Genomic DNA, 14,172 nt, shown 5'->3' with positions numbered 1-14,172 from the left:
CTCCTATGCTGAGGGAAGCTTGAGAAAAAGACCTCAAAGCCCGCCCCCATGGTGACATACTTCCTCCAACAAGGCCACACCTCCCAATAGTGCCACTCCCTTTGGGGGCCATTTTCTTTCAGACCACCAGAGGTAGTAAGGTGCTTAGGCCTGTAATCGGCAAACTAACAACAACAAAATCTTCTTTACTTTCCAAAAGAGATTCAAGGCAATTTAAAAGGCTTTTTTGTACAATGAGTCATTCCTCAATCCTTCCCCAGCTTTGAGAGTGTAATTAATTGAATCATTGCAATCATGATCTCTAGATATGGTCTTTCTCCAGGTATCTGTATGTCTATCTCTTAGCTGTCTTCAGGTTTCTGCTTTGTTAGCTCCTCAGAGGCTTTCCAAGATAAAGTCCTGACTCTTTTATCCCTTTACCTTCTCAGGGCTTTTACCACCTGACATATGTTTGTTTATTGTCTTCCCTGGTCCCACATCATCTGAACATAAATTGCAGGCCAGAAACATTGCCTGTTTTATTCACTGCAACACCCCAACCCCTTGATCAATACTTGGCACATAGCAGGGATTTAAGCAGTTTTTGAAGGAATAAATAAATCCCCAGTACTTACTACCTGGCCCACGGTAAGTATTTGTTGAAGGAAATAATGCTTTGATAAGCCAATGATAGAAAAGATTTGTCCTTTACTCCAGGTCATACAGAGAGGGATCAATTGCTTTATGTAGATATCAGTCCTGACCGGTTCTTGAATTTATTTGGTGCCGGACAAAATATGCATATAGACTTGTGATAACGACTTTAACGTGAGCAGGAAGAAGGATTATTTCACTTCTGTCAGAGAAATGAGATGAAAGCAGGTGGGGGGTGGATATCTCTGCTGTGATAATCCTCCATGTTTCCTCCCCTCCACAGGCACGGGACAGACGTATCCATAAGCCTCCCTGACACACACAAAAACAAACCCTTGCATCTGAAGATGCACTCGGTCTCCAAGGTCTCTTAGGACTCTCTGCCACCAGCCGTTTTTCTTTTTACCCAGAGTAGAAATCTCTGCACACAAAGGACAGCTCCTCTTCTGAGGTTTATTTCAGGTCACTTAACTAAGATTCCTGCCCCCTACCCCCCCCCCCCCCCCCCCCCCACACACTCCACAAACAAAGGAACCAGGAAACGAACTATAGAATACACACAGGGCCCTCCATCCTGGCATTTCTATCACAGAAAACGATTTTTAAATATTGGTGGATGTGACCTTCAAATATAGAAGTGGGTACAATCTGCTTACTACTGCAAACCTAAGAGATCTTTGTGAGTCATAGGTGATAGTAGTATTGCTCATCTTCTTCTCAAGGCCCCAAAGTGGTTTACTCTCAGGGACCAGAATCTCCCTTTGCTAATGCTCTGGGCTCTTGAATGCAGCTCTCCTACTTGGTGGAGTGGTTGTTTGTTAGGTTTTTTTCACCTGGCTGTGTACTTTCTAGGTAACAACAGGCGAGTAGGTATGTGGCCTTGACGGCACTTGGAGCGACCAGGCCTCTGACTCAACAGGTTGGTGAACAATGGGAGGGAACCCTGTCACATATTCAACCCACATTCATGGGGCGCCCACATAGTGCCAAGCTATCAGGCTGACACACTGGCCCTCTCCTTGGACTGACCTATATGTCTTTTGCCCTTCCGCACTTGACTACTATGAAAGCTATGTCCCCAAAGCCTTCAAGTAGACTTTCCCAGGACATCCAGATGCCTCGGGCTGTGTCTCAGAGCATTTTTCTGAGAGTCAGGAGACATTCAAATTGGGCACCCATATGGGAGTTGACTGACACACAGAACACCTTTGCTTTGTATTTCTCAGCCCAGAAATGCTGAGAGAGCCACACAACACTGAACGCTAAACTGCTCCAAGGGAGTCATCATCCGAGAACCTGCAGAAAAATCTTTGTCCCTAAGAAGGACCTAGGACTTCCTTGTGTTTTTAAAATCTTCTCTTTGTTGTTTCTAACTGTGAGCCTGTCTAGAAAGCAAAGATAAGAGTTGTATCCCTTCATTCCATTCTGCTGTAACTCCTGGGATTTATAGCACAGATTTGCCTGCTGGTAAACACGTTCTGACATTCTTCTTGTCTTTCAGCTTCTGTCTGTCGAACACCAGAATCCAAGGCACCATGACAGGAACACCAAGGGTCTCCAAGATGAACACACTTCCTACTCATGGGCAACTTAAACTTGAAACGATGATAAAAACAAGCATACAACCAACTAGTGCAAGACAATGCAATAAACATCAGCTCCATATTTTACAAACACCTAAAAGCCACATACATCCCTCCATAGTTTACAAGCATCTATAGTAACAGATTCTCTGTCTCTGTCTCTGTCTCTCTATCTGTGTGTCTCTCTCCCTGTCTCTGTCTCTCTCTGTCTCTGTCTCTCTCTTCCTCTCTCTCTTTCTCTCTGTCTCTGTCTCTGTCTCTGTCTCTGTCTCTGTCTCTCTCTCTCTCTCTCTCTCTCTCTGAGATGAGATCTAACTATGTAGACCGGGTTGACCTCAAACTCACAGCAATTCTCCTGCCTCTGCCTCCTGAGTGCTTGGCAAGGACACCCATGCTGATATGTTATCTGATGATGGGACAATAGACACAGAAATTAGAATCACTTGACATGGATAATGAAGGATGCATGGTGTCGTAAAACTGACACGTGGCTGTACATTAGTAGTTTTGAAGGTTTCTCCTACTGAAACGGAATTCTAAGTGGGATCCATGATGCACATTCCAGGCACAGCTGTCCCCCCACCCTGTACTCTAGTGGGGAGCTCTTTGCTCTTAGTGTCCCACATGATTTCTTACCAGAGTGTACCGAGATTCCTTCCTGACTCTTCTGGGCTCTGTTATGAGCTCAGTATTTATGTCCTCAAACTCATGCATTAAGAATCTTAATCCCCAAAGTGATGGTGTTAGGAGGTGAGTGGGGCCTGTGAGAGATGATTAAGGGCACCAGAATGGAGCCCTTGTGATTAGGGATCGTACTTAGAAAAGAGACTCCAGGGAAAGCCCTCAGCTCTTCTGCAATATGAGAGCACCATGAAGACAGCTGCCTGGTAACCAGCAAGTGGGCCTTCACTCAGAGCAGATCTTGGTCTTCATTTTGGACTTTCCATCCTTCATAACTGAGGAAAATGGTTTCTGTAAGCCACCTAGTATCTAGAATAGTCCTTTTGGTATAGCAAACCAAGCGGACTAAGAGAAACTACAAAAGACACAGCTGAAACCACTTGGACATGATCTGCAAGTGGAGAGATTAATTTTGGACAGAGTAAGGAGAATGCCTTGATTAGTATGGAGTGATTCCTGAACTTTCCATTGCACAGGTCTGAGTGTACCTCATGTGGTAGGGATCTTTACAACTAGGCAAAATGGCCAGACACAGAGAGAGTTCGGGAGGATTAAGGATGCCATTAATGAGTTTTACAGAGTAAGGGAATTCCTAGAAGAATGGCGAAGATGAGCTTCATCTTTGTCCTCCTGTGTTCTCCTCCGCCATCACTTCTTCCTCTTCCTCTCCATCTCTCTGCAACTCCTTTCCTGCTCTCCTTACCACCAGAGCCCTGGCTTCCCTAGATTCTTATTTTTTGAAAAAAAAAAAAAAAAGTACTCACATTAGCTCTAATATTTCTTTTTCTCTCTCATGTTTGCACATGGGTATGTGTGGCTGCATCCTCCATTTGACTTAGGTTCCTATGTTCTTCGTCTTCAAGCAAAAGGACAAAGAAATCACGTGAGCTAATGCAGAGAGAATTATAAAGGCTGTTACTTACTAAACAAGGTTGTTTTCCAGTCATTTAAAGAATCAACCTTCTAGGAGGACCTTTGTTAAATTGGTAGGTTGGAGTAAAAGGGTTATAATGAAGGAGAGATTCTAACTGGTTAAGGTTCAGCCTCACTGAAGGGAACATGTGTTTGAGGAGGGTTTAAAAGAGTGGATGGTATGCCAACATTGTTGTAGGATGCATGGAATCACTTTTCTCATATGTTAGAGTTCTAACCCTCTAGATACCAGAATTACTGTATTTGAAGATAATGAGAGAGATAAGTAAGATTAGGTGAGGTCATCTAAGTCATCTTAATCAGTCTGACTGCCATTCTTATTAGAAGAGGACTTTGAACACACAAGGACACATCAGAGACAAAGTGGCCATCTTCAAGCAAAGAAGAGAAGGCTAAGAAACCAGCCCTGCTAATCTTGGGCTTCCAGTTTCTAGAACTCTGAGGAAATACATTGCTTTTACATACTTTACGTCTTCCAGTCTTACAAAGTGCCCAGCGTTATTTTGCTATGGCAATGTAATAAAACAGACATGCAAAGTATAGATCAACAAATATAACAATAAAACTAACAGTGAGAACAGGATGGCTGTTCAGAGGCTGGAGACAATGTAATGGCCTGTGTTTAAGAGCAAAGTGGACCCCGGGTTTGCTGGCATGCTGGGGCCATTTGCCAGGCTAGTGGGTAGCCAACAAGGTAGTCAATGGGGTACCTGGATGGAGTGGACCCCTAAACTTGCTCTCGTGAGCCCAGCAAAAGTCGGTCTTCTGCTTACTCCTAGTCCATAGAGTTTGAAGAAATTAAAGACAGAAAAAAACCAGCTATGATGCTTACCAGACGGGGCTGGGGTCTTGTCTGGCTTTCCTCCTACGTTTCTCATCCTGAAAGCAAAAGACATGGGTGTGTCTGATTATCTAAAGATTCTCAAAGCTTCACGTAATCTTAAAGGTCATCTAGTCTTGGCTTACATTTTAAGGCGGAGGAAACTGAAGTTCCAAAGGAAGTTACTGATTGCTATTGTTTGAATGCTAAATGTCCCCCAAAGGTCTATGCATTGAAAGGTTTGTACTGAAGAGTTACAGTATTCGTAGGTGTTATAGACCTTCCGGAGCCGGGCCTTGTCATTGAGAGAATGCCATTGAAGGGAAGTGTAGGATCTTGACACGTCATTTTCCCATCATACACTCTCAGCCATTGCCACTGATTCCATTAACCATGAAACAAAGGCAACTGATCCAGAACCTTCACTATTAGGCAATAAACCTATTCTTCTAAACCTAATTATCTCAGGGGCTGGCGAGATGGCTTAGAGTATAAAGGCATTGGCTGTGCAAGCATGATGCCTTCAGCTCCATCCCAAACCCATAAAGGAAGGAGAGAATCAATTCCTGAAAATTGTCTTCTGATTTCCATACATGTGCTACAGCACTCATATGTGCACACACAATAATAATAATAATAAATACAAATTAAAAATTAAAGTTAATTATCTCAAGTATTTCATTATAGGAATGCAAAGCCGATCAATACTGCATTTTTCCCTCTAGATTGTTCAGTTAGTAATAAAGATCCCTAACATAGAAGTTCTAGTGGTTTTTTTTTCCCTTTTTTCCCCCCAAAAAATTATGTTGCTTTTATTTGAAATGGAGTTTTCTCAAAGATTAAGATGGGAAAGTGCCCTGAGTTACGACTTCCAGAAAACCACATGCCCTGGAGTCAGCAGCCAGGTTCAGTCCCCAGCTCTCCACCAGCAGCAGGTCTTGTGGCCTGGGGTTGCTACAGCTCAGTCTAAGCTTTACCTTTTCTCTGGAAGGGTGGCCTTGGAGTGGGGTGGTTATTACAGCACAAAGTTTGAAGTGATGTGAAGATGAATGTGGTTGCCTTATTCTCCAATGTGTGTTCACATCTCTTTTACCTACCGTGCTGGGACAACCTCCTCTCCCTCTGTGTCTCGGAGAGTACTTCCTATTATGGAATCTGTAAAGCAGATGTGCCTTGGGTGGGTAAAGCATCAGAGTTAGCCTGGGGGAGAAAGGACAGCACCTAAACCCTCCTGGAGAAAAGGGAAACAGAGCATAGATCACCCAATGATGAACAGATAAGGCATCTGTAAACATTTACACTCTCTGGCAAGCAGGGAGATCTGAGAGACTTTACATGGTAGTAAAAGTACGGGGCAAATGTTCCATCTCCAGAGGGGTCACAAAGGGTCACGCAACAGGTGCACTGATGTGCTTTGCAAAGCATGAAGGACAGAGCAGGTGCGCCACAACCATCCACACCAGAAGCAACCACACCTCAGCAGGTCGTGAAGGAGGGGGTGTCCCAAGCATCTGAGGGAGGTTTCTGTAGCTTAGATTTCAGGAACAAGGAAGGCCAAGCTGCCTCATTAGCACCATGGCAAACAGACCCAACAATCAAATCCATGCAAAGAAGAGTGGCTGAAGCATGTCTTTATTCTGGTGCTCTAACCTTGTGGAGCCACGCTGACATTGGAAGGGGCCAGTTTCTTCTAGGCTTAGGTATTCCTTAAGACAGGAAACCACTTGCCTTAGGGGCTGCCTTTCATATGCAAACCAACTAATCTAAATCCACACTCAGCCACCTCTTTATCAGGCACTCCTTTTGTAGACTCAAGATCTCCTGCCCTAATCACCCCGGGCCAGGACTAGATAAGCTTTTTGAGTCACTGCCAGGAGCCATCATGGACAGTGTGAAGTGCCTCTCGTACTCTCTTAGTGGGAGGAAGCTCCTGACTTTATTCACATACACTAAACAAACAAATAAAACAAAATTAAAAAACAAAACAAAACACCTTGCCTGGCCTTTTAAGTGAAAACCATCTTAAAACTCTCTCTCTCCCTCTCTCTCTCTCTCTCTCTCTCTCTCTCTCTCTCTCTCTCTCTCTCTTCCTCTCTCCCTCCCTCTCTTTCCCTTTCTTCTCTCAGCATTGTCTTTTGATTTGAGAATGATGGACATGGGAGCCTCAATCAAACGGAAGAATCAAGATAAAGGTTTCTACATCCCACACCCACTTCTGAGAGGACCCCAGAGAACCACCCTAGTTTTCAATTTCATGGACAAGGTTGTAGTATTTCAAACAGTGTTCAAATGACAATGGGATCTTAAAACACCAATTAAAGTGACCACCCCTTCTTATCCTGACACCCCCACACACTCCCCCCCACACACACATGCAAATGCTATTAAGGGTCCAGAGAATTTTGTTGGATAATAGAAATTCTCACTTAATGAAGGTATGAATTCAAAATGGTAATGGCCACTTTAGGAAACAGCTGAGCAGGTCTTTACAGAGTTCAACAAAGTGTCACCACCAGACCCACCCCCTCACACTACCAAGTAAGTCAAGAAGCACACAAAGGCCAGCATCAGACTGTTTATAACAGCTTGGCTTATAACTACTCCAAACCGGTGATGCAAATTGTACCACACCCATACAATAGGAAGGTTATCAAACCACCCAGAAGCCCAGATGAGGCTACTCACATAGCTGTTGCTAAGGGAAAGAAGCCAAGACTGAAGGTTACATGGCATATAACTCAATTCACATGACATTCTGAAAAGGCAAAATTCTTACAGAGTGGCTTCTAGGGACTCCAGGTAACAGGAAGAGTTGGCAAGGAAACCCCTGGGCACTTCATTGACACAGTGAAACTTGTTTTTTGCTATTATCAGGCTAGATGTGGGAGACTATGCACTTGTAAAAAGCCACAGAACTTTACAAAATAAAGATGAATTTGATGCAAGATTTGAAAATCACCTGGGAGGTTGGAGGATCTCCAGATGGAGTATAAAGTATGACAAAACAGTCTATCTGTGTCACATGATGAGACAACTTCTTGGAAGTGAGTGTGGCCAAGTGTGGACCTAAGTAAATCTGGAAATGAATGGGTCCATAGATGAAAGGCATGATAATTTATCACACTGTTTTCTATTGGGGTATAGGCTAACAATTACAGAAGTGCTGTAAACTACCTTGGAGTTAATCAGTTGAGAAAATAGACAGCTGGAGGAGGGAGCCTGAGTCCTCACTGTAGGAGGGGGAGGGCGCAGGCTTGCAAGATTTCTCTCTGTGGGCTGGAGTTGGAATGTTAGCACAGATATATTTAGTGTAATGTAGATCTGACGATTACAAAGAAGAATTTTTATAGACCTATGACTATGCATGTAGGTTGATAAGGACACATGTCAACATGGACATACAAACATGGGGAGGAGCCTAGAAGCCACAGCATCACAGCTGCATGGAGCACACCCGGATCTTGGTATTTCACACCATTTTCCGTTGAAAGAGCGGGGGCTCCTTAAAGAAATGGCTGGTTCTTGGAGGGGCTGGTGAAATATGTAGGATGAGCCTTGAGTATCTTGTAGTTCTAAAAATAAAGAGACTTCTGACAAACCCCGTGACTATGTAAGAGGAACACAGTGGTCGACAGAAAGTTCCCCGTGGCCAACTCTAGAACAAGTTGAGCAGCGTCATAAAGTAGAACTGAGTTATCATCATCCAGAACATATAATCAATATCCATGAGACCATGTCGATGACCGAATAATCAAATAAATGGGGCACAGCTCCCATCAGAATAGTGACAAATGATTATGTAGCTATTATTAGACATTGAAGATGTTGATTATAAATCCATGCTATATCATTGCAGCCTGAACCATATGACTTCATTCAAAGAGCACCTTATGAAGGGAAGGGAACAGTAAAGGAATCTAATAAGCACCAGCCTGGGCACATGGCTGAGATCAATGTTAATAGTCAAGATTCCTGTTGCTAATAGCAGCCTTTGTCATGTGATCAGAATCTGCTCTATCTCTGTGATCTTCACCTTTCAAATGCATGGCCTCCATCCAATAATGAAAAAAATAATCAGATAGCTTCTAGTTGAGGAAAATTTTACTCCAAAGACTCTGGAGAATGCCAGATGTGGAGGCGCATGTCTGCAAGCCCAGAGTACTGGGGAATGAGCTGGGAAGATCATGAATTCAAGGTCCGCAGGGTACCCTGTCTCCAAACAGACCATTTAGATCATCAAAACCCAAGACAATCTTAGAAAGTGCCACAAATACAGGCCTAAGGAGATGTCCTAAGTAAAAGCAATGAGGTGTGTTGGATGGGGACACTGGCAGACACAGAGGAAGCTTGAATACTGTGAGGACTTGAATTAAAATAGCATTTCATCTTTGGCAAGGTGGCTCAGTGGTTAAGAGCACATACTGCTGTAGCAGATGACCTGAGTTTGATTCCCAGGACCAGAATTTGGTTCTTCACACCATGACAAATTGCTCACAACCGCTTATAATTCCAGTTCCAGTGGCCTCTCAGGGCACCAGGGCACAACACTCACACATACACACACACACACACACACACACACACACACACACACACAAGCACACACACATATCCACACACACATAATTTAAAATAAAGTAAAATCATTAAAGCAGTACTTCAGTATTGGTTTATCAATTGATACAAGTAGATAATGTTGATGAAAAATGTTAATAGGTGAGAATGATGTATTCTCTCATAGCAAATCTAGAACCATCTAAGAAAAATTTCTTTAAAAAAAAAAATGTGCTGGTAAGGGACAAAGGGGGGACCCTCATACACTGCTAGTGGGGATGTGAAATAGTCCAGCCACTATGGAAGTTAGTAAGTTACCCAGCTACACCACTCCAGATCAGCATACCCATAGAGACACTTACACATCAACTCACACTAGCTAAGTTATAGACCAGCCTAGAAGTCCAACAACAGAGGGATGGGTAACCAAAAGGGGGTAGCTGGCTGTGGTGGTATGCACCTTTAATCCAAGCACTTGGGAGGCAGAGGCAGGCAGATCTCTGTGAGTTCGAGGCCAGCTTGATCTACAGAGTGAATTCCAGGACAGCCTGGGCTACACAGAGAAACCCTGTCGTAAAAAAAAAAAAAAAAAACAAGAAGGAAAAGAAAAAAAAGAAAAGAAAAGAAAAAAGGAAAGGTGGCCTATATACGTGATGGAATTATTTTCAGACATTAAGAAGAAGGTAGTTATAGCTGCAGGAAAATGGAGGCAACTGAGCTAATCATGTTAAACAAATCAAGTCACTTGCAGAGAGACAAATGGAGTCTTCCTTCTCTCACATGTCCTTCTTAAGTTTTATGTAGATACAATAAAAACTTTCATGACAAAGTAGAGGAGCAACTGTCTCAGGGAACAAGGGGGCCTAACGGGAGGGGTGAGGAGGGAGAAAGGGAAGGGAAGAGAGTGGGGGTGGGTATACTCAGTGTCTAACATACGCTTATATAAAACATCCTTATCGGGCCGCGGTGGCGCACGCCTGTAATCCCAGCACTCGGGAGGCAGAGCCAGGCAGATCTCTGTGAATTCAAGGCCAGCCTGGGCTACAGAGTAAGATTCAGGACAGGCACCAAAACTACACAGAGAAACCCTGACTCAGGAAATCCAAAAACAAACAAACCAACAAACAAAAAGTCCTTATCTAACACAGCGGATATATCCAATGAGAAAAATTAACCTAAGGGAAAATGTTGAGAAGAGGGTAAGGGCTCTAATATTTTTTAAGCTGATTTCTGCTTTTTTTTTCCTCATTGTTCTATAATTTAGGGCTCATAAATTTAACTTCTTTAAATAGTAAAGTGATTACATTTAAAAAATTAACTCATAAACAAAGAGCTGAAAATCTTCAATAAATAATAACAGAACACTGGAGTTAGCAATCCAGCAAAGTAAGCCAAAACTTAAAGCGCCAAAGGTGTATGTACATGCAAAAGTGTAAGATTCTGTATTTTTTGGGCTTATTCTTATTGATGTATATGTATGTATCTGTGTGAATGTATGCCACTTACGTGTAGTGCTTTCAGAGGCCATGAGAAGACATAGGACCCCCTGGAGCTGGAGTGAAAGGAAGTTGTGAGCCAGGTGATGGAGGTGCTGGGAACCAAATTCAAGTTCTCTGGAAGAGCGGGAAGGACTCTTAACTGCTGAGCCATCTCTCCAGCCTGAGACTCCATATTGTTTTTCCCATACTGATGGTAAGAGTGGCCATATGCCCATTGAGGTTACATTATTGGAATGAAAACGTGAAGTCTCTGCGACAAAAATAACCTCAGCTCATCTGTGTTGGCATATTGCTTCAATCTAGAAAATACCACTAATCTGGAAACAAGTGGACACAGAAGATTTCAGAGCAGAGATTCTCAACCTGTAGGTCATGACCCCTTTGGGGTCAAAGGACCCTTTCACAGGGGTCACATAGCAGATATCCTGCATATTAGATATTTACATTATAATTCATAACAGTAGCAAAATTACAATGATGAAGTAGCATCAAAAATAATTTTATAGTTGGGGGTCACCGCCACATGAGGAACTGTATTAAAGGGTCACAGCATTAGGAAGGTTGAGGAATACTGCTTTAGAGAATTCTGTTGAACCTGGACTCTTACCTGTCAATCAATAGGTGAGTAGATGTTGAATCTTTGACAAGAGGCTCCTGTTCCTTTTGGCCCAGTGTTGGCTACCATGTGGCTCTTTGGGTGACTGGCTCATGAGTTCAGATGACTTTAAATGTTTGGCAGTCTATTTGGGAATTATAGAGACTCACACACATCCTTACCATCTCTAAGGAGGTGGGGGACAGGGTCCTGAAAGCGCCTGTGGATCCCAAGCATCTCATGGGCAAAAAGAGAAAAAACAACCTTCTGCTTCAAAGGGAGTAGAAGGACTTTCTCCTGGTATAATGCTGGCACTTACGACCCCAACACAGTCTCAGTCTCTTCCGTTTATTCATCTTGTACTTACAGAATGGTTGATATGTGCAAGGCCTGTCCTGGGAACTGTGGACCACAGAAAGATGAACTAAACGTGGGCCTTGCTGACCTTTCCTCAAGGAACTGATAACTGATGAGGAAATAGACTCACATAAATAATGAAACAAGAGAGAGCGATCATTGGAAATTAATAATGCCGAGTAGATATAATTATTCAATTTTCCTCTGCTACTTAATAAAACGTACGGGATCGCATGAAGCTATTTATCCATCAGTCACACCTAGTTACACCTTTGGTTGAAGTTCTCATAATGTTCTACCCGAGTCTTTCATTTACACTCTTCCAAGGTCTGGTTAGTCATCAAGCCGAATAGATGGGAACTCCTTAAATGGTTTCTCACAGCCATAAGGATAAAACACGCAGTATTTAGCCAGCTACAAACATCTCCTGTCTGGACCTGGCTCTGTTCACTGCGTTAGCCTCATCTGCCCACCCTCACATTCCAAACAGGGTATTATGGAGGTATTCCACACCACTGTGTTCTTCCATCCTACCCAGGACTCCTTCCCTGCCTTCCCTCTGGTCCTTCATCTGACCGCTCAATGTTCTTTGCATCTCAGTCTGGGAATCATCTTTGTTTTAGGTTCCTGCCCACTGGGCTATTACCCCTCCTCTGTGCTATTCAGTTCTGTGCTACTCAGGGCTCTGTCCCATCTATTAGCTTCTGGAGCGTGCACCCATCTCCTGTCCTTCACAAGTCCTCACTCACCCTTAGACTGTCCCTTTGGAAGCCCTCCTCCCTTCAGAGTTAACCATCCCCTCCTCTGATGAGTCATTAAAACTGTTTATTTACAACCCTGGATTATCTGGGCCTTGTGTTATTCACTATTGTGTTTTGCTGCGTTTTTGTTATTGACAGTGTCTCAATAGCTATGTAGCCAGGGATGATCTTGAACTTCTGATGCACCTGCACCCATTTCCCCTCCTTCCCTTTATCTCACCTATTTGCAAACCATTTCAGAAGACACAACTTATCTTCTTCATCATATTTCAACACAATACCAGGCAGGACACATTATGATTAAGATAATTAATTATCCTTTGTGCTGTTACTTGGGCCTCTAGGCAGCCAAACATTTCAAGGTATGTGGCAATGCCCTGTGGACCCTCATACAATTTGCCTGAAGATCAGAGAATAGAACAAGCCACTAGATTAAACATAGATGCAGTGGTGGCACACACCTTTAATCCCAGCACTCGGGAGGCAGAGAGCTGTCTGGATCTCTGTGAGTTCAAAGCCACCCTGGATTACATGAGATTGACTCTGTCTAGGAGAGAAAACAGAGCTGGCCAGTGGTGGCACACACCTTTAATTCCAGTACTGGGAAGCACACACGCCTTTTACCCCAGTGATGGCTGGGCCGAGAAAGGTATATAAGGCGTGAGGAGACAGGAACTAAAGGCTTTTCAGCAGAAGCCTCCCTTTCAGCTAGAGGCTTTTCTGGCTGAAGCCTTTTTGGTTGAGGAAGCTCATTCAGTTGGAAGCCTATAGGCTGAGGCCTTTTCAGGCTGAGGAGCTGGCGAGGTGAGACGTGGCAGTGGCTTGTTCCTTTGTCTCTCTGACCTTTCAGCATTCACCCCAATATCTGGCTCCAGGTTTTTTTTTTTTTTTTTTTTTTAATTAAAAGATCACTTAGCAATTTGTGTTACAAAGGTAGGTGTAAAGGGTGTTTTAGTTGGCCCCATTTCTGGACATGCTAACCGGTCATACCAGTCTGCAGAAGACATAATGAGCCACACACAACCAAGAGACAGGAATTTATAGCATGTTTATTTCACCTCTCGAGATACCTCTTCTGCATTCATGACGAAGCACAAGGAAATAGCTTGGATCCCAACCTCCGATGTAAAAAGGGCAGCTTGTCAACCACACCACTGTTTTCTGCTGCAGCAAGCAGGCAGCTTCGGCTGCACATTCCTGGGACATGAATAACACCAGTTGTGATTACACTTCAGTATCTCATTCATCACCAATCCTGTAGACACTGAATATAGCCTAATTAGGAAAAGTGAAGCACCCCTTTCTGGGAAGGAGTGCTGAAGGGGAGGAGAGGGATCTCAGCTTCTCCCTGACATGGGTGGGTCTCACTGAGAGTCACACACACAGGCTGGGATCTGGCAATGTTCAAGGATAGATGTGGCCTGTCTAGTCACATTCCTCATAACATCAGTTAAAAAAAGAAAAGAAACATACTGGGAACAGGACACCTGGACCTCCATCCTATAATACTCTCCTCAGTGCACTGCGCGGGAGATGCCAGGATTGATAAGTCCATCAAATAAATATTAGCATATTAATATAGAGGCTCTCCCGGCCCACCATGGCTGTTATTTACTGACCTGGACTCCTCTCAATAGAAACTTGGAATGCTTTGCTGGCCACTCCCCATCAGCTCGTTCTCTTTTATGCTTGCTAATCTTTTCATCGTGGTACTTATATGGCACTGAGGGGGTTGCACTCTGTTTACCAACATGCA

Source organism: Onychomys torridus, chromosome 21 (genome assembly GCF_903995425.1).
Source record: "Onychomys torridus chromosome 21, mOncTor1.1, whole genome shotgun sequence".
In the NCBI taxonomy this organism is placed as follows: Eukaryota; Metazoa; Chordata; class Mammalia; order Rodentia; family Cricetidae; genus Onychomys; species Onychomys torridus.
This window is presented reverse-complemented; position numbering follows the sequence as displayed.